This window comes from Phyllobates terribilis, unplaced genomic scaffold (assembly GCF_046119375.1).
Source record: "Phyllobates terribilis strain yellow unplaced genomic scaffold, ASM4611937v1 Scaffold_2__4_contigs__length_985480577, whole genome shotgun sequence".
Taxonomy (NCBI): domain Eukaryota; kingdom Metazoa; phylum Chordata; class Amphibia; order Anura; family Dendrobatidae; genus Phyllobates; species Phyllobates terribilis.
In genome coordinates this window covers 843095182-843115583 of record NW_027362762.1, presented here as the reverse complement: position 1 = coordinate 843115583, position 20402 = coordinate 843095182, and positions in this window count along the sequence as shown.

Here is a 20402-nt window from a genome sequence, read left to right as displayed (position 1 = left end):
AGAAGCCAAAAAGAAGCCATTCTTAGAGTTATAATCAGCCCACTGCTCCAGTGTTGTGACTTTGTTGGTCTCTGTGGAACTGATGACATCCCAACAAATGCCTTATCCATCAGGTAACTGGTGGTCTTGATGTTATTGCTTATGGTTTGGGAGAATAGCAGCGCTGGAGTCGGGGTCGGAGTCCTGTGATAAGTATGCCATTTTCTTTTCTTTAACCATGGTGTCTTCAACTGTTTAATGCAGAAAACCCCTTTAAAAATAAAGTGCATTAGTCCAAATGAATCCATCATAAAAAAACAATGAGAGTTCTTTTCTGCTTCTAAATTGTGAGCATGCTCTTTTGCTGACTATCTGAAATGAATAATCTCACGAATGAAAAAAGTAGAATAAACTAATAGTAGCCATTTTTCAGAAACACCTGATTCATTACAAGGCATGCAGTATGAATTAGCATGTAGCAAATCATTTAGCTGAATTGACTTTGCTGAATTAACTGAATGACTGAATTAGCAAATGACTAGCAAATTAGCAAATGACTAGCAAATTAGCAAATTAATTAGCAATATCTGACTCCAGCAAGCCTCCTCATCAAGACTGACCTTAACAAAGCTGGTCTTGATGAATCAAGGCAGTTGTCTTATTGGATTTAGAAATCTCACATAATAAGCAAATTATAAATAATACATTTCAAACAGGTAGGTGACAACAGTTAACTGGATTTCAATAGTGCACATTTCAGAAGTTGGAAGAGTAATACTCCATTTAGCTAATTTAGATATATCTGGAGAAATTGCATAACTACCAATGAATATATTTCACAATCTATCATCATAAAATAAACAAAGAGAAGAGATACCCTAGCAAACTCTTAAAATTGGCCTTTGAAAGAAGTCTAGAGGCCACCACAAAAACCAGTATTAAAAAAGACAGTCAAATTGTGAAAACAAAGATGATTTACATAGAATCAATTTTCTTACAACATTTGATAATGGCAATTATAACATTTGGAAAATGCTACGCATTCTTGTGGATATTGAAAAAGGACCATTTTCTAAAAGAAAATATTACATTTCATTGGGTATAACATTCTATAGGAGTATTAAATAAAAATCATTATCCCTACAAGAGATAACTTTGGTGAATTTAAGTTGATAGATTCCTTTAGACCAGGGGTGCACAACTTTTTTTTTGTTCAAGGGCTACATTGTCACACTGAAACAAACCCAAGGCCTGCTAAGAAATTTACTTAATAGTGATGAGAGAGCACTAAAATTCTCGGGTACTCATTGTTCGAGTCAAGCTAATTGGGATCCTCGAGTGCTCGAGCAACGAGCCCAATGTACAGTAAGTCTGTGGGAAACTTGAGCATTTTTCCGGCGGCTCCCCCCGGAGGTCTGCAGGGGCCCTAAAAACTGCCCAAATTGATGAGAACAGTGCTCAAATAACATGGGAACAGCATGAGGAAGACCCCTGGAAGCATTTCTGATTCCCAGGTCACTGCTGTGAACAATGTTGTCAGAGTATTACGCCACTTTTACGGACTCACAATTAAACATATAAAAACGAAACTAAAATGGATTTTCCTGGGAAAAATGTTAAGGAACATCCTTTCCAGGATAATGACTTTTATATAAGGTAAAATAAATAACCAGAAACAAAAATACTCCTCCACACCTTGGGCTATGTTTACACGTAGAGTTTTTGATGCGTTTTTTCACTTTTGCATTGCTTTCAACGGTGAAAAATACATTCACCGGTAAATGTCATTTGAACATTTTACTACCTTATCTGGCCATGTGCTGTGTGACACATCCAAACAATGCTGAAAAGACATTGGAACAGCATGGGGAAGACCCCTGAAAGCATCTCTGACTCCCAGGTCACCGCCTAAAACTGTAGTCATCAGACGTGATCCTATATTACTGCGGTAACAATACAGACATTTTTGGCAACGTGACAAATATTAAACTTCATTTAAAATGGGCAAGGCGGGTGGCAAGAGATGGGAAAGTGGACGTAATGGTGATGGTGCACGCAGAGGCCGAGGCCGTGGGCAAGATGAAACTGTGCCTGCTGAGGGAGCACAACAAACACCCATATCATGTCGAACTACCTTCCTATCCCAATTTCTAGGGGGCCACGGTACAACAGTATTTAAGCCAGAGCAGTGTGAAAAGGTTGTTGGTTGGATAGCAGAGAGATAATGCTTCCAGTCAGTTTGCCACCACCACTTCCCTGTTTTCCACACTGTCCAGTCTCAGTAGCCGTGAGTCTTGACCACATTATTATTATTACTTTAGCGCCATTTATTCCATGGCGCTTTACATGTGAAAAAGGGTTATACAAATACATCGCAAAGACAATTACAATAATCTTGAACAAAAAATGTGACAGTGGCTGCTACATGAGAGGAGAGGACCCTGCCCACAAGGGCTCACAGTCTACAAGGGATGGGTGAGGATAGAGTAGGTGAGGATAGAGCTGGTCATGCAGCGGTATGGTGGAGCGAGGGTTACTGAAGTTTGCATGTTTGTCGGAAGGGGTGGGTCTTAAGGTGCCTTTTGAAGGTTTCAACACTAGGCGAAAGTCAGAAATGTTGGGGTAAAGAGTTCCAGAGAAGGGGAGATGCACAGGAAAAATCTTGTATGCAATTGTGGGAAGAGGAGATAAGAAGGGAGTAGAGAAGGAGATCTTGTGAGGATCTGAGATTTGCATGCAGATAAGTACCGGGAGACTAGGTCATAGATGTATGGAGGAGACAGGTTATGGATGGCTTTGCATGTCAAGGTTAGGGTTTTGAACTGGAGTCTCTGGGCAATGGGGAGCCAGTGAAGGGATCTTATAGATTGCAATCTTATAGATTGCTGGAGGCAGTCCACAGTAAAAAATCAGCCATAGAGTGTCCGGGAACTTTCCCGTAGACTTTTCTTAGCCATGATAATAGCAGTGCCCCCAGTACCAGAATCGAAGCCATCCACAATTTCCTTCTCAGGAATTTTATTTGGTAGGCTGAGTGGCTGCCCAAATACATTAGTTTCTCACAAAGGAGCTAAAGACACTGAGTGGCAGTAGGTGCAAGTTTCTCTAGCATGTTAGACCGGAGATTACGTAAGGGAATATATCGGGAGAGATTAGTTCAGAGATGTACGGAGGAGAAAGGTTATGGATGGCTTTGTAGGTCAGTGTTAGTAGTTTGAACTGGATATGCTGGGCAATGGGAAGCCAGTGAAGGGATCTTAGACTTTAATCATAAAGATTGCTGGAGGCAGTCCACAGTAAAAAAGCAGCCATAGAGTGTCTGGGAACCTTCCCACAGACTTTTCTTAGCCAGGGCTGCTTCTCGGCAGGGTTGGACGGGCCCACCAGAGAACCAAAGACTCCTCATGATAATGATAGAGGCTACCATCTCCTTAGCTTGCTGCTGGTACTTTTCTGTGGGAATCAGCTTAGCTCCTACCAGCCTGTAATATTTCCAGTGAACTATGGCACAACACCATGATATTAGCAGTGCCCCCAGTACCAGTAGTGAAGCCATCCACAATTTCCTTCTCAGGAATTTTTTTTTGGTAGACTGAGTGGCTTCCCAAATACATTAGTTTCTCACAAAGGAGCTGAAGATACTGAGTGGCAGTAGGTGCAAGTTTCTCCAGCTTGTTAGTTATCATAGGAAGAACAGAGAGGGCAGCACAGTGGCTCAGTGGTTAGCACTGAAGCCTTGCAGGGGAGGGATCCTGGATTCAAATCCCACCAAGGACAACATCTCCAAGGATTTTGTATGTTCTCCCCGTGTTTGCGTGGGTTTCCCCCTCAGTAAAAAAGTAGCCATAGAATGTCCAGTAACCTTCACACAGACTTTTCTTAGCCAGGGCTGCTTCTTGGAAGGGCTGGACGTTGGAGGTATCGCAGTATGGATAGCGTATTACACCGATCTAGTCAGGTATTATTTATTGCCTTATACTGCGTGCTGCTGATGCTGCCCAAAACTTTTTAAAATCTAATACTCTGGCAACATTGTTCACAGATATGCCATTTGTCAGTGACCAACTGTGAATAGGTTTGAACCCACAACTGCAATACTTTAAATGGAGTGTAATATTTGACACGCTCGCAAAAATTGCTGGATTATTAGGGCAGTCATATGGGATCACGTCTGATGGCCACGGTTTCAGGCAGTCACCTAATAGTATGGTATTTGTCAGTGACCAAGTGTCAATTGGTACAACAAAACACAGCTGTATGACTTTAAATGGAGTGGAATATTTGGCATGCTCCACAATTTTTTTATATCATTACGGCTTCATATGGGATCACGTCTGATGGCCACGGTTTCCAGCAGTCACCTAATAGTATGGTATTTGTCAGAGACCAAGTGTCAATTGGTTCAACAAAACACAGGTGTCTGACTTTAAATTCAGTGGAATATTTAGTACGCTCCACAAAATTTCTGTTTTATTACGGCAGTCATATGGGATAATGTCTGACCATTGAAAAAAGTTTCTCTGCTTCCACAATACAGTAATGTGAATAAAATAAAAAAAATCCAGCTGTATTCTTCGAACAAGCAAATGAAGCAGTAAAATGGTGTATTCTGGGCTGCTTTATAAGCAAATAATCAGGATTAAGATAAAAACAAAATAAGCCCTGATCCCTGATATCTGGAATTATGTCTACGGATATCTGTAACAGAAGGAGCAGACAGAACATGCAATGGACCCTCTTGTGCTGTATATGTGGTGCCTCTGCAGGTTCAATCACCACAGAGGTACTGCATCTCACCCAGAGGTGTAGTATCCCACTCACAGATAAGGAGGAAGTACTGCCTGGGACCCACCCACCTGCATCCAACACTACACCATTCCAGACCAGCAGGTGGGGCAAGATGCACTGGCGTATGCTGAGCCCTGTCCCTGGTTGGAAGTGGGGGGAACCGAGTGAGGGGGAACCATGTAGTGTGTGTGGGTGGAGGTAATAGATCAGGGGAGCACCTTCAGTGGGAGTATAAGAAGGGAACCATCTTGTAGGAATCAGTTCAGTTCAGTCTGAGGAGGAAGTCTGAGAGGAGCAGGAGCTCTGTAGGCGCTCTGCTCAGGAGGAGAGGGCCTAGACGGAGAGGCCCAGGAGGACAGGCTGAAAGAGGACGGGAGCAGAGGGAAGGATCCAAGAGGAACAGAGGGGATCCTAGGGGCACGGGAAGTGCGGATGCCACCCATGCACCTGAATGTACCAGAGTGTGGAGGGATCAGGCCGCAAAGGGGACCGGCCCCTAACTAGTGGAGAACTACAAGGCTCAGCTAGATAACCGGAGGCGACTGTACTTTAAAGGTGAAGCTGCCCACTACCACAATTATATCGCTGAAAAGGTGGCCACATAGGATTCAGGTGACTGCACGTCACCCGACAAGATCCGAGGCTACCGGCTTGGGACACTGGTTGCGAGGTGCAGGGCAGGAGGGTGAGAGCCAGCGCAGGAAGACGACTGAGGAAGGCACACAGAATGGGGTCCCGTTAAGTACTCTTGAATTACCTGAGGGATTGCTGAACCCCCTACCTTGGTGAACGCAGGACGGCGTGGGTGGTCACCCTGGTACTGGTGACCTGGAGTCTGACAACTGTGAGTAAATCTGAAGACTGCACCCCACTGTGTCATAGAGTTATTATCTGCTCATCACCTGCACTACACTGCACAGCAACATCTACCAAATCACCATTTATACTGCCCTGGAGCTTAGCTCTACCTGTGGAGAGCTGAACCAACGCTGCTGCGTCACCATCAGCTCCAGAGGATCTGCACCACAGCGGTGGTGCATTTAGCCGCATACCACAGGTGGCGTCATGAACAATAAGTATAAAAACTATAATCGCCTTTTATTGACCGCCCTGGGTCACAGACCGGGTCACTGCCACTGTGACATCCCCTGCACCAACCGGCCCAGCACCGAGTACCCCACGGCCCAGGGGGCGCGTCATATACACTGCCACAAACCCTGCCTAACTGCCTAACTCCTACTATCAGGATTAATATATGCTGCTGGATTAGTCCTCAGAAGGACTGTTAGTTAAGATGGATATGCATATAATCCTGGAGTACCACTACCTTTATCTAACTATTACACCTCCAATTCTGTCCCTCACACAGCAGCACCTCTCCCTACTCTGCCTGTTTCCATGATAGACTGTGACGAGCCTAGCGTCACCAGGTCTTATATAGACCCGATGACGCCATGCGGCCAGCCAATCACTGTAATGCCACAACCAACATGGCTACAGCATTACAGTGCATGGCAGACAGTGCATGTTCATTGGCTCTCTAAAGTGCATGAAACATGCATGGTGGGGACCCGAGCCCCCACCCGAACATGTCGAGTAGGGTGATGCTCGGGCGATTACCGAGCAGTGGGGAGCATGTTCGCCCATCATTAGTACTTAAATAAAAACATCACAAGAACTAACCAGGGGAGGAGTCCTGAGGAGACAATTTGCATATTTTCACTGCATTTTGGGATAAGTGAAGAGTCTCCGCAAGCTCAAAGAACACTGGATTTTGGCCGTTGGAGCTGAAAGGAGGACATCGGTGAACAAGGGGAGGAGTCCTGAGGAGACAATTTGCATATTCCCACTGCATTTTGGGATAAGTGAAGAGTCTCCGCAAGCTCAAAGAACAGGAGGACATCGGTGAACCGCGCGCCTATAGGCGCGCGAATTTCGGAGCGTTTTTCACTGTTTTCATAACATATCAACAACAAGAACATGGAAGAGTCCAGGAGCCATTTGGTGAGCTGCATATCCTGCTACATGTTCACAGACTTGCCAGTGGAAAAGCCAAACTTCACATGCCAGAAATGCAAGCTTGTGTCCCTGTTGGAGGAAAAATTGCGAAATCTAGAAGAGAGGTTAACTACCTTGAAAATCATTAAGGAAGGTGAAGAGTTCTTAGACAGAGCAGAATTATCTCTTCATGATACAGAAAGAGAAGAAATTCGAACTGCACCTGACGAAACAGAGGAATGGAAGCATGTGACTCAGAGAAGCAGGAGGATCGAGAGGCAGTCTGCACCTATACTGCTCAGGAACCAGTACCAGGCTCTCACGCAGGAGAACCATGAAGAAATAGAGCAAGATAAGACTTTGCCCACAATGAATAACCTTGTAAGCCCTCAGAATCCTCCTGGATGGAGAAAGAAAAATGTTGTGAAGAAAAAACGGAGAGTGGTGGTCATGGGGGATTCCCTGTTGAAAGGAACAGAGGCCGCTATCTGCAGACCAGACATAACCTCGAGAGAAATGTGCTGTCTTCCAGGAGCAAAAATTAAAGATGTGTCTGACAGGATATCAAGACTCTTCAGACCTACAGATCACTACCCATTCCTGCTAATACATGTGGGGACAAATGACACTGCAAGAAAGGACCTGGAAGCCATCTGCAGTGACTTTGAAGACTTAGGCAAGAAAGTGAAAGAATTGGGAGCGCAGGTGGTCTTCTCATCCATCCTCCCAGTGGATGGCCATGGAACAATGAGGCGGAATAAGATTCTACAGGTGAACAACTGGCTATGTCGATGGTGCCGTCAACAAGGATTTGGATTTCTGGATCACGGAATGAATTACCTATATGATGGACTACTTACTAGAGATGGGGTGCACCTTACGAAGACTGGAAAACATGTATTTGGAAGTCGCCTTGCTACACTCATTAGGAGAGCTTTAAACTAGAACAATGTGGGAAGGGAAGCAAAAGGCCAGAAAAAGCTATACAGCTGACAAATACTATTGAGATCTCTGCTATTGGAAGTGGAAAGGAAGAACAAAGACAAAAAAATGTAAATAATAAAAATATGGGAGGAAGAGAAACCAATCAAAAACTAAAATATTTTATACAAATGCACAAAGCATGGACAACAAACAAGGAGAATTGGAACTACTAACGCAGGAAAAGGAATATGATGTCATTGGAATCACTGAAACTTGGTGGGTCAATACACATGATTGGAATACAAGGCTAAAAGGATACAACTTATTTGCAAGAAGCAGACTTGATAAACGAGGAGGAGGTGTCGCATTGTATGTTAGAAAAGCATATATCTGCACAGAGATTGAAGCTTCAGAGACTGGGAGTTCTGTGGAATCTGTTTGGGTAAGAATACAAGGAGAGAACAACGGAAAGGACACCATTGTAGGCATTTACCACAGGCCACCTGGGCAAACTGAAGATATGGATGAACTCTTTATGTGTTAAATGACCAAGTTCTCCAAAAAATATGACGTAGTGGTCATGGGAGATTTCAACTATCCAGACATTTGTTGGGAATCTCTCTCAAGTAAAGCTAACAGGTCAAGCAAATTCTTATCCTCTCTTGCTGACAACTTTATCTTCCAAAAGGTAGGGGAGAAAACAAGGGGATCTGCTACTTTTGATCTAATCCTTATAAACAGGGAGGAAATGGTTGAGGAGGTAAAAGTGGCTGGAACTCTAGGAGGCAGCGATCATGCTATTATAGAATTTTGGATAACTAGAGGAGGAAGACATGTGAAGACTCAAACTTCAAGGTTAGATTTCAGAAAGGCAGATTTTAAGCGACTCAGAAAGAGAATAGGAGGGATCCAATGACTGGATGTCCTTAAGGACAAAAATGTCCAGGAAGGATGGGAAATTTTTAAAAATGAGATTCTCAAAGCACAATCGTTAACAATCCCGGAAAGTAGGTAGAATGGGAAGCATTTAAGGAAACCAGGATGGATGAACACAGAACTTAAACACATGCTAAAAAGAAAGAAAAAAATGTTTATCAAATGGAAAGAGGGAGGCATATCTAAAGAATATTATAATGCAGTCTGCAGAACCTGTAGGGCACGTATCAGGTTAGCTAAAGCTGACAATGAATTAAGGCTTGCAAGAGATGTTAAAAGCAATAAAAAAGGATTTTGGGGGTATGTCAAAAGTAAAAGAAAAGTCAATGATGCTATAGGATTTTTACAGGATGAAAATGGTGAAATGGTAAGAAAGGATGTTGAGAAGTCAGAACTTTTTAATTCCTATTTTGCATCTGTTTTCTCTCAGAAAGAAAATGTAACATCAACTGATCTTCACTGTCCTATTAAAGGAATTGAAGAATCCAAGTTATCTGTAAACAGAGAGATTGTGAGGGAATATTTAAATAACATAAATGAGTTCAAGTCTCCAGGTCCAGATGAATTACACCCCAGAGTACTGAAGGAGATCGTAGAAGAAATTTTAGAACCACTCTCCATAATCTTTGAAAATTCTTGGAGAACAGGAGAAGTCCCAGAAGACTGGAGAAGAGCAAATGTTGTTCCTATCTTCAAAAAGGGGAAGAAGGTGGACCCAGGGAACTATAGGCCGGTGAGTCTGACTTCTATACCAGGAAAGATCTTTGAACAAATTATTAAACAACATGTATGTAAGTATCTGGATAAGAATGAAGTGATTAACCAGAGTCAGCATGGGTTTGTAACTAACAAGTCATGTCAGACTAACTTAATTTCCTTCTATGACAGAATCACTGACTGGGTGGATCAGGGAAATGCTGTAGATATAGTATACCTTGACTTCAGCAAAGCATTTGACAAAGTATCTCACACCATCCTTATTGAAAAAATTACCAAGATGGAATGGACAAGGCAACTGTTAGGTGGATTCATAACTGGCTTAGTGATCGGACTCAAAGAGTGGTCGTAAATGGCTTCACATCCAGTTGGATGAATGTCTCAAGTGGGGTACCACAGGGCTCTGTCTTGGGACCTGTATTGTTCAACATCTTTATCAATGATGTAGATGAAGGAATTGAGGGTAAACTGATTAAATTTGCTGATGACACAAAGCTAGGAGGGAGAGCTAATACTAGTGAAGAGAGAGAGAGGATTCAAAAAGATCTAAATAACCTGGAGCAGTGGGCAGTAACTAACAGAATGGTTTTTAACAGGGAAAAATGCAAAGTACTACATCTGGGCAATAAAAATGAAAAAAGCATATACAAAATGGGAGGAATAGAGCTAAGCAACAGTACATGTGAAAGAGACTTAGGTATACTAATAAATCATAGACTGAACATGAGTCAACAGTGTGATGCAGCAGCAAAAAAGGCAAATACAATTCTGGGATGTATTAACAGAAGCATACAGTCTAGATCACGTGAAGTCATTATCGGACTTTACTTCTCTTTGGTCAGACCTCATCTGGAATACTGCGTCCTGTTTTGGGCACCACATTTTAAAAAAGACATCGACAAACTGGAGCAAGTTCAGAGAAGAGCGACCAGAATGGTGACCGGTCTGCAAACCATGTTCTATGAGGAACAGTTACAGGATTTGGGAATGTTTAGCTTGCAAAAAAGAAGACTGAGAGGAGACTTAATAGCTATCTACAAATATCTCAAGGGCTGTAACATTGTAGAAGGATCATCTTTATTTTCATTTGCACAAGGAAAGACTAGAAGCAATAGGATGAAACTGAATGGGAGGAGACACAGATTAAGCATTAGGAAAAACTTTTTGACAGTTAGGGTGATCAATGAGTGGAACAGGCTGCCACGAGAGGTGGTGAGTTCCCCTTCAATGGACGTCTTCAAACAGAGGCTGGACAGATATCTGTCTGAGATGTTTTAGTGAATCCTGCTTTGAGCAGGGGGTTGGACCAGATGACCCAGGAGGTCCCCTCCAACTCTACCATTCTATGATTCTATAATTCCATGAAAGTCAGTAAATGAGGTTTCAAGAGTTCATGCTTACACTGTGTGCCGAATTATTAGGCAAATAAGTATTTTGATCACATGATACTTTTTATACATGTTGTCCTACTCCAAGCTACATAGGCTTGAGGGCCAACTACCAATTAAGTAAATCTGGAGATGTGCATCTCTGTAATGAGGAGGGGTGTTGACTAATGACATCAACACCCTATATAAGGTGTGCTTAATTATTAGGCAACTTTCTTTCCTTTGGCAAAATGGGTCAGAAGAGAGATTTGACGGGCTCTGAAAAGTCCAAAATTGTGAGATGTCTTGCAGAGGGATGCAGCAGTCTTGAAAATTCCAAACTTTTGAAGCGTGATCACCGAACAATCAAGTGTTTCATGGCAAATAGCCAACACGGTCGCAAGAAGCATGTTGGCCAAAAAAGGCGCAAAATAACTGCCCATGAATTGAGGAAAATCAAGCGTGAAGCTGCCAAGATGCCATTCGCCACCAGTTTTGCCATATTTCGGAGCTGCAACATTACTGGAGTATCAAAAACCACCATGTGTGCAATACTCAGGGACATGGCCAAGGTAAGGAAGGCTGAAAAACGACCACCTTTGAACAAGAAACATAAGATAAAACGTCAAGAATGGGCCAAGAAATATCTTAAGACTGATTTTTCAAAGGTTTTATGGACTGATGAAATGAGAGTGACTCTTGATGGGCCAAATGGATGGGCCAGAGGCTGGATCAGTAAAGGGCAGAGAGCTCCACTCCGACTCAGACGCCAGTAAGGTGGAGGTGGGGTACTGGTATTGGCTGGTATCATCAAAGATGAACTTGTGGGACCTTTTTGGGTTGAGGATGGAGTGAAGCTCCACTCCCGACCTACTGCCAGTTTCTGGAAGACAACTTCTTCAAGCAGTGGTACAGGAAGAAGTTGGTATCGTTCAAGAAAAACATGATTTTCATGCAGGACAATGCTCCATCACATGCATCCAACTACTCCACAGCGTGGCTGGCCAGTAAAGGTCTAAAATAAGAAAAAATAATGGCATGGCCCCCTTGTTCACCTGATCTGAACCCCATAGAGAACCTGTGGTCCATCATAAAATGTGAGATCTAGAGGGAGGGAAAACAGTACACCTCTCGGAACAGTATCTAGGAGGCTGTGGTGGCTGCTGCACGCAATGTTGATTGAAAACAGATCAAGCAACTGACAGAATCTATGGATGGAAGGCTGTTGAGTGTCATCATAAAGAAAGGTGGCTATATTGATCACTAATTTTTTTGGTTTTTGTTTTTGCATGTCAGAAATGTTTACTTCTAAATTTTGTGCACTGATATTGGTTTACCTGGTGAAAATAAATAAGTGAGATGGGATTATATTTGGTTTTTATTAAGTTGCCTAATAATTCGGCACAGTTAGGCTGTGTGCCCACGATGCATTTTTAATGCGTTAAAAACGCATTAAAAATGCATGGTAGAAGGGCAGCAATGTTCCCCAATGATAATCCGCACTTGCTGTGCACATGCTGCGGAAATTTTCGCTGCGGATTATCATTGCGGAAAAAAACGCAGCACTACCAATTATTTAGCGGAAGTGCTGCGTCTTCGCCGCCATTGACTTGCATTAGACCGCATGGATTACGCATCACTGTATATGTAGATGCGTAATCCAAGCGTTCTAATGTGCGGATGGTACCCGGGTGTAGATGAGAGGAGAGTCTCCTCCACACCCAGGTACCATTAAAAAATCTGTAAAAAAAGAATAAAATAAAAAATAAATGTATATTTACCTTCTGTCGGCCCGCGCAGCGCTCCTACTTGCTTCCTGGCACTTTGCAGTGAATTGAAGGACCTGCGCTGACGTCAGAGTCATGTGACGGGTCACGCGACGCTGATGTCAGCAGGTCTTTCAATTCACTGTTGCCGGCAAGGGAGAACGGAGTGAGCGGGACACCGGGGGCCATCGGAGGGTAAGTATTTATTTATTTTTTTATTTTTACCACTCTCTCGGGTCACACTATATAAAACCATGCTGTTTGTGTAGCACCCCGAGGACTCGGCTGCTACAGGGGTATTGCACCTCGAACCAGAGGTGTGGTATTCCACTCCCGGGTAAGGATGGAGTGTGGGACTGAGCTCAGATTGCTGCATGCACTACACTCATCCCATTTCCGGGGGACAGAACTACGGTACTCCCACCAGTTAGATGTGCAGGTACGACAGCGTCTGTCCCTGGCTGGAGTGGGAGGGGGGGAGGAACATCCCAGTAGTGTAGGGGCAGATAGGGGAGGGACTCTGGGCATAGAGGTAGGAGCCCATTGGGTGCTAGGCACCTGGGCTCACACATAGAGGGAGTATATATGGTGGGCACCATCTAGAGGCAGGGGGAGTTCTGAGGGAGAGTTCAGCCAGGAGGGCTGACAGGGAGCTGTGGCTCCGGCTGGGCCCAGCTCCAGGGCCAGGCCTGTAGTGGAGAGAAGGAGGAAGAGAGGCCCAGAGACACAAGACAAGAGGGAACCCTGAGATCCCAGAAGTAAACCAGAAGGGTGAAGGGTTGGCAGAAAAGGGTACCGGATCCCAAACTGGCAGAGGCAAAATATCCTTAGCCAGGAACCGGAGGTCGCGGACAAGCTTTGGCGCGACCCCTCACCATATCCACCGGGAAGGCAGACCACGCATAGGGTCAGGGAAGCCGGGAAAGGTTTCGCCACCAAAAGACCCGAGGGAGCCGGACATAGGTGGGTCCCTGGTGAGGACGGCCTGTAGGAAGGAAGAGAGGGGAGCTCAGGACCACGCTCTGGAACTGCCTGGGAGTTGGCCGAGTCCCGTACCTGGTGGACGCAGCACGGCTCGGGTGGTCACTCTTGGCCGAAGTGACCGGAGCAACACCTGTGAGTAAAAGCCTTGAAACTGCACCACACGTCTCTGAGCTTCCTTGCTGCACCATCACTACCACTATCATCTTCATCTGCTGCCCTGAGGCCATACCCCTCCCGTTGGGGGTTATACCATCTACGCTGCACAACCATATCACCGGCCTCAGCGGTCTGCCCTGCAGCGGCGGCCTCATAGCCGCAATCAACGGGTGGCGTAGTCGAACATTTTTAACATCTACTGCTAAAGACTGCCGCTCAGTTTGACTCCCTGGGCACGGACCGGGTCACCGCCACGAGACTACTACCCCCATCTGATCCGGCTCCGGGTAAGCCCCCGTGCGCGCGATGCCGCACGACACAGCAGGCCCAGGGGCGCGTCATTTGCATGGATTTATATAGTGTGACCAAGTTGTCACAAGTACTTTCCAAGTGATGCTAATCGCTTGGAAGGTGCTTGTCAATCCGCATGCGGAAATGTCAGTGAATAACGCTCCATTTCCGCATGTCCCTGGCAGGAAAACGCATGTACAATCCGCATGCGTTTTTTTCTGCCAGGGAGATGCAGAAACGCTCAGGAAAAAAATCCTGAGCATTTCTGCATCGTGGGCACATAGCCTAATAGTTACCTGCACAAACAGATATCCTCCTAAGATAGCCAAATCTAAAAAAAAAACCACTCCAACTTCCAAAAATATTAAGCTTGAATATTTATGAGTCTTTTGGGTTGATTGAGAACATAGTTGTTGATCAATAATAAAAATAATCCTCTAAAATACAACTTGCCTAATAATTCTGCACACAGTGTAGTTTCTGCTCCAAAAACTCAGTGTGAATATACTCTAACTTTGACTGAGTTTTTGGACCAGAAACTCACCAAATTCTCATCAAAATCTCAACATTCCAAGTTTTGAAGAGTTTTCAGTCTTAACATAGCGACATAGCATGTCATCTGACAAGTTATAAATTGCTACATGTGTGCAAGTTTAGAACCATCATTTATACGTGAATGCAGAAGCTCAATTGATTCATGAGTACAGCACCAGAACCAACATTATTACATGGATGTAGCACCATGCTTAGTACAGTGATCAATTACAATGTCAGGTCAGCCTAATACATACAGTGCATTGTGAAAGTATTTGGCCCCCTTGAACTTTTCTACCTTTTGCCACATTTCTGGCTTCAAACATAAAGATATAAAATTCTAATTTTTTTGGGAAGAATCAACAACAAGTGGGACACAATCGTGAAGTGGCACGAAATTTATTGGATATTTTAAACTTTTTTAACAAATGAAAAACTAAAAAGTGGGGCGTGCAATATTCTTCGGCCCCCTTGAGTTAATACTTTGTAGCGCCACCTTTTGCCGCGATTACAGCAGCAAGTCGCTTGGGGTATGTCTCTATCAGGCTGAAATTCTTGCCCATTCTTCCTTGCAAAACAGCTCGAGCTCATTGAGGTTGAATGGAGGGCGTTTGTGAACAGCAGTTTTCAGCTCTTTCCACAGATTCTCAATTGGATTCAGGTCTGGCCTTTGACTGGGCCATTCTAACACCTGGATAAGTTTATTTTTGAACCATTCCATTGTAGATTTTGCTTTATGTTTGGGATCATTGTCTTGTTGGAAGATAAATCTCCGTCCCAGTCTCAGGTCTTTTGCAGACTCCAACAGGTTTTCTTCCAGAATGGTCCTGTATTTGGCTCTGTCCATCTTCCCATCAATTTTAACCATCTTCCCTGTCCCTGCTGAAGAAAAGCAGGCCCAAACAATGATGCTGCCACCACCATGTTTGACAGTGGGGATAGTGTTTTGAGGGTGATGAGCTGTGTTGCTATTACGCCAAACATATCGTTTTGCATTGTGGCCAAAAAGTTTGATTTTGGTTTCATCTGACCAGAGCACCTTATTCCACATGTTTGGTGTGTCTCCCAGGTGGCTTGTGGCAAACTTCAAACAAGACTTTTTATGGATATCTCTGAGAAATGGCTTTCTTCTTGCCACTCTTCCATAAAGGGCCAGATTTGTGCAGTGTATGACTGATTGTTGTCCTATGGACAGTCTCTCCCACCTCAGCTGTAGATCTCTGCAGTTCATCCAGAGTGATCATGGGCATTTTGGCTGCACCTCTGATTAGTCTTCTCCTTGTTCGAGATGAAAGTTTAGAGGGACGGCCGGGTCTTGGTAGATTTGCAGTGGTCTGATACTCCTTCCATTTCAATATGATCGTTTGCACAGTGCTACTTGAGATGTTTAAAACTTGGGAAATATTTTTGTATCCAAATCCGGTTTTAAACTTCGCCACCACAGTATCTCGGACCTGCCTGGTGTGTTCCTTGGTCTTCATGATGCTCTCTGCACTTGAAACTATCACAGAGCAGGTGCATTTATACGGAGACTTGATTACACACAGGTGGATTCTATTCATCATTACCAGTCATTTAGGTCAACATTGGATCATTCAGAGATCCTCACTGAACTTCTGGAGTGAGTTTGCTGCACTGAAAGTAAAGGGGCCGAATAATATTGCACGCCCCACTTTTCAGTTTTTAATTTGTTAAAAAAGTTTAAAATATCCAATAAATTTCGTTCCACTTCACGATTGTGTCCCACTTGTTGATGCTTCAAAAAAAAATTAGAATTTTATATCTTTATGTTTGAAGCCAGAAATGTGGCAAAAGGTAGAAAAGTTCAAGGGGGCCAAATACTTTCACAATGCACTGTATATGTATAGCTCGAATATGCAACTTCCACTATATCATTAACATTAGTAAGGAGATGCTGGAAGTTGTTGTAACCAGCCATTACCAGACTGCAGACCATACATGAACCACAAAACTAATTAGACACAGTCAGTATCACAAATAAATATTTACATCCGGGTATTTTATAAGTGGCATCTTGCCTGTAGAAGTTCCAATTTGTTTTGTCTCCATGTAGTACGGACGCCATAATGAGATTTCACATCCACAACTTGTCTCTGCAGACTTTCATCTACACTGGTCTTCTGCAGCACACCCCGAAATGCTGACCTTAAAAACAAGAGTATCATTATAATGCCATGTGAATAAAAACATCTTCTATGCTGTGCCCCTGAAGGAATGAAAAATGTCCCCACACATACTGCCCCTCTCCATAATATCCCACCACACTGCGTCTCTCCGTAATATACCCCCCACACTAACCCGCTCCATAATATCTCTTCCACACTCTGCTTGTCTCTATAATATCCCCCACACTACTCCTTTTCTCACAATTTTTTACTCTATTGCCCAATAATGTGCCCTCACAGTAACACCCCCATCCCTAAACCTTAACAATAATAATACATACTTTTAATCTTCATCTCTTACATGGATAGCTTACCCTTTATTACACACTTGTACTGGGTACTCCGGACTCCGCCTTCTTCCCCTTGATTTGCTGACCTCTGTTGTGGTCCATGTCAGGTTTTGAAAGTTGCCAGGCATGGATCAATAACATAATATCCCTAAACCTATTTAAGGCCCATTTAGATACACACCTGTGTCTTGAGAGTGAGGCTCTAAACCTCCATGTTTGATGTGCTCCACCTTCTGTTTATACTGTACTTTACTTGTTTCCATCACGTCTGGGTTCTGCTCTTTCTTTTCTGTGGCTCCTGAGATTCCTGAGTGTGCCAAGCCATTACTGCACATGTGACTTCCTGCTTGCTGCATCAATGCCCGGGTTTGTGTGCCCACCCGGACCTGGGGTTTAGAGGATCCATCTCACCTGTTGAGCCTAATGGAATCCCAAGACCATAGATTCCAAAGATGCAGCAGCCAAAAAACCGATGCTGTAGGATACGGATGAGCTGCCTGGACTGGTAATGCAACTAGCTATTAGTCAATAGGAGCTTGTCCCGGCTGTGCAGGATCTCTCAGCCCGTGTGGACGCATGCCTAACACCTGCCACAGCCTAATTATCACCTGGGACATTCTATTTGTGTAAGTCCTGCCCATTTTGATGGAGAAATTACGGCGTGCTGAGGCTTGGCGAACCATGTGACGCGCCCCCTGGGCCGTGGGGTACTCGGTAGCCGGGCCAGTCGGTGCTGGGGGTGTCATGGTGGCAGTGACCCTGTCTGTGGCCCAGGGCGGCCAATTAAAGGAAAAGTAAAAGGGGAATAAAGTTTTAAGAGATAATGTTTGTGACGCCACCTGTAGCATGTGGGTATATGGGGCCGCCGCTGCGGTGCAGATCCACTGGCGCTGATGGTGATGCGGCAGAGTTGGTGCTGTTCTCCTCAGGCAGAGCTAAGCTTCAGGGCAGTATATGAAGAATTGTGGAGGTAGATGTTGCTGGTGCAGTGTAATGCAGGTGAGGGTGCAGATAATGATCAGTCAATAGATTAATGACGGTTTCCTCTATTTTTACTTGCGGTTTGTCAGAGCAGACCGGGGCACGGGTACTAGCTGGTAGTGGAGGTCCGGGCGGCCTGGAAGCAAGTTGGGGATCCACCTCGCCAGGTGGAGTTGTAGGCCTTCCCTCTGCGCTATTCTCTTTGGCCCTGCTGCTTGAAGCTATGCTCTGGCCCTCATCCCTGAGTAAAAAATCTCTTCCTCACCCGTGTGGCAGGTAGCTCGGGCCTTCCTCAAGTGTTGCTCCCATGTAGCGGTTGTGGGCCCTATGATGCTGCTGAGCCGCCGGGCGTCTGGTGGGGCCAGGAGACCTGCAGTCTCCTGCCCTCCGGATTTAGCTGCTGGGCCTTCAGTGCCCCACAACCACGGACTCCGGTGTCGGGTTCCTTTGTGCTTCTTCCTGGGGTGAGCTTGTCCACAGCTCCCTTCCCCAGGTCCTTCCTCGTCGCTCTCCTGACTCCAACTCCCTTTCACCTCACTCTTACTAACCCCGCCTCCAGATTCCAGTTTGAAGGGGATGAGCTTCCCTTTCTGGTCTGGAGCCAGGAAAGTGTTGGATGCTGCTATACCTGATTAGGGGACCCCTCCTTGCTTTTAGGCATGGCATCATGAGGGAGGGAGGCAATGCCACTGTGGCAACCGGACCCCTGGGGTGCCACACATGCACTGTATGCTTTGAGTTATGTCTCCAGCAATTTTTCTCTGACCAGTCCAAAGTTGACTACATTTTTTATTATTGTCTGGGGATGTTGTGGCATTGGCTGTGCCATTATGGGAGCGGGATGACTTTATAATGCATTCCCTACCATCTTTCTGCTTTCCTTTAAATGTATGATGAACTGGGTTGTGACCACTCACACCCCTTATCAAACATGCTCAGACAAGGGACTAACTCAATGGAACATTATCCCATCCAATTTCGTACCCTGTCTGCTCAGTTGCACTGGAACAATGATGCCATCCTGTATGTCTTCTTTGCAGTCTTATCCAGCTGGATCAAAGATGAACTCGCTGACAGAGATTTTGCCTTTCTCCCTTGATGACTTGATTTGTCTTGCTACCCAAGTGTGAAGTCCACAATTTCTAAGGGAAGACATAGTGATGATATTTACTAATGCTCAACCAGTCTGTATATTTGTCTTTTTATTTGGCTCTCTACCTAAATGGCTAGAGTTTAGAAATCATTTGTGTATATCTCCTACTACAGTGCTCAGTATAAATGAGTACACCTCATTTAAGAGTAATATTTGAATCAATATTTCATTTAACGCAAGAATAATTTGCAAAAACAGAGTTTCATAGAACATTTTTTAACCCATAATATGAAAGTAAGATTAATAATATAACTTTACAAAATCTTCAGTTTTACTCAAATTAATTGATGCAAAAATGAATACACCCCACATAAAAAATTACTACATCTACTGTTTTGTATGACCTCGATTTTTAAGGACAGTACAAGGTCTTCTAGGCATGGAATGAACAAGTCGTGGACAACACCCATGCATGTCATTCTGCATCAGTGTAAGCCATATTGTGTCATAGGAAACTCACCCCGGTTTTGATTTCTATATCTTTAACTACTTTAACTGCAGTGAACTTACATGTCGATTTTCTTTAACCCTTCTCAACCCTGTTTAGGTGTTAGCTTCCATGGTCAGCCTGGATGTGTCTGTGTGAGATGGTTGTATTTGAATCTTTGTTACATTTTTGATCACTTTTGCTACAGCATACTGACTGATAAGTAAATCTTTGCTGATCTTCTCGTAGCCTTCACCTTTCTTATGTAAAAAAATTATTTTCTTTCTCAAGTTTTGAGGCATTTCTCTTCCATGTGGTGCCATTGCTGACAGAATGAAATGGGAGGGGGTTTTATTTGTTATGTAATGCTCTTTTATAGTCAACTATCTGTTGGAGGCCTAATAAATAAGTAGGCTTATCTGTGGTTGAATTCTTGTAAATTTGAATTTAGTTGTCTAAACTTTAGCTTTGCTCCTAGGACTTTCATTGGGGTGTACTCATTTTTGCAACATGGCTTGAAAGAATTTGTTAGAAAAATTACTTTTTTGGGTATGCAAAATAACAAATCTTGTTTACAATCAATGGCCCACATTTGTGAGAGTGTTTTGTAGTATGGTATCCCAAAGAAAACTGTTGATTCTAAAAGGAAACTAAAGATTTTCAACACATCTGTTGGGGTATACTAATTTATGCTGAGCACTGTATATAGGTACAATGTTTTTGTTTTTATGTTTTTGAATTTCTACTGTATAAATAAAAGACAAAAAAGCTCTATTCGAAATTATACAGGGGCATACAGAGGATAAGAGGACCCAATGAACTGCCCTAATATCGGACTCGACAGCCTCCAGGAAATACTGTGTCAGGGAAATATTGAGAAATATTGAATATATTCTTTCTTTCTTCCCCTGAAGCCCCTTCACCC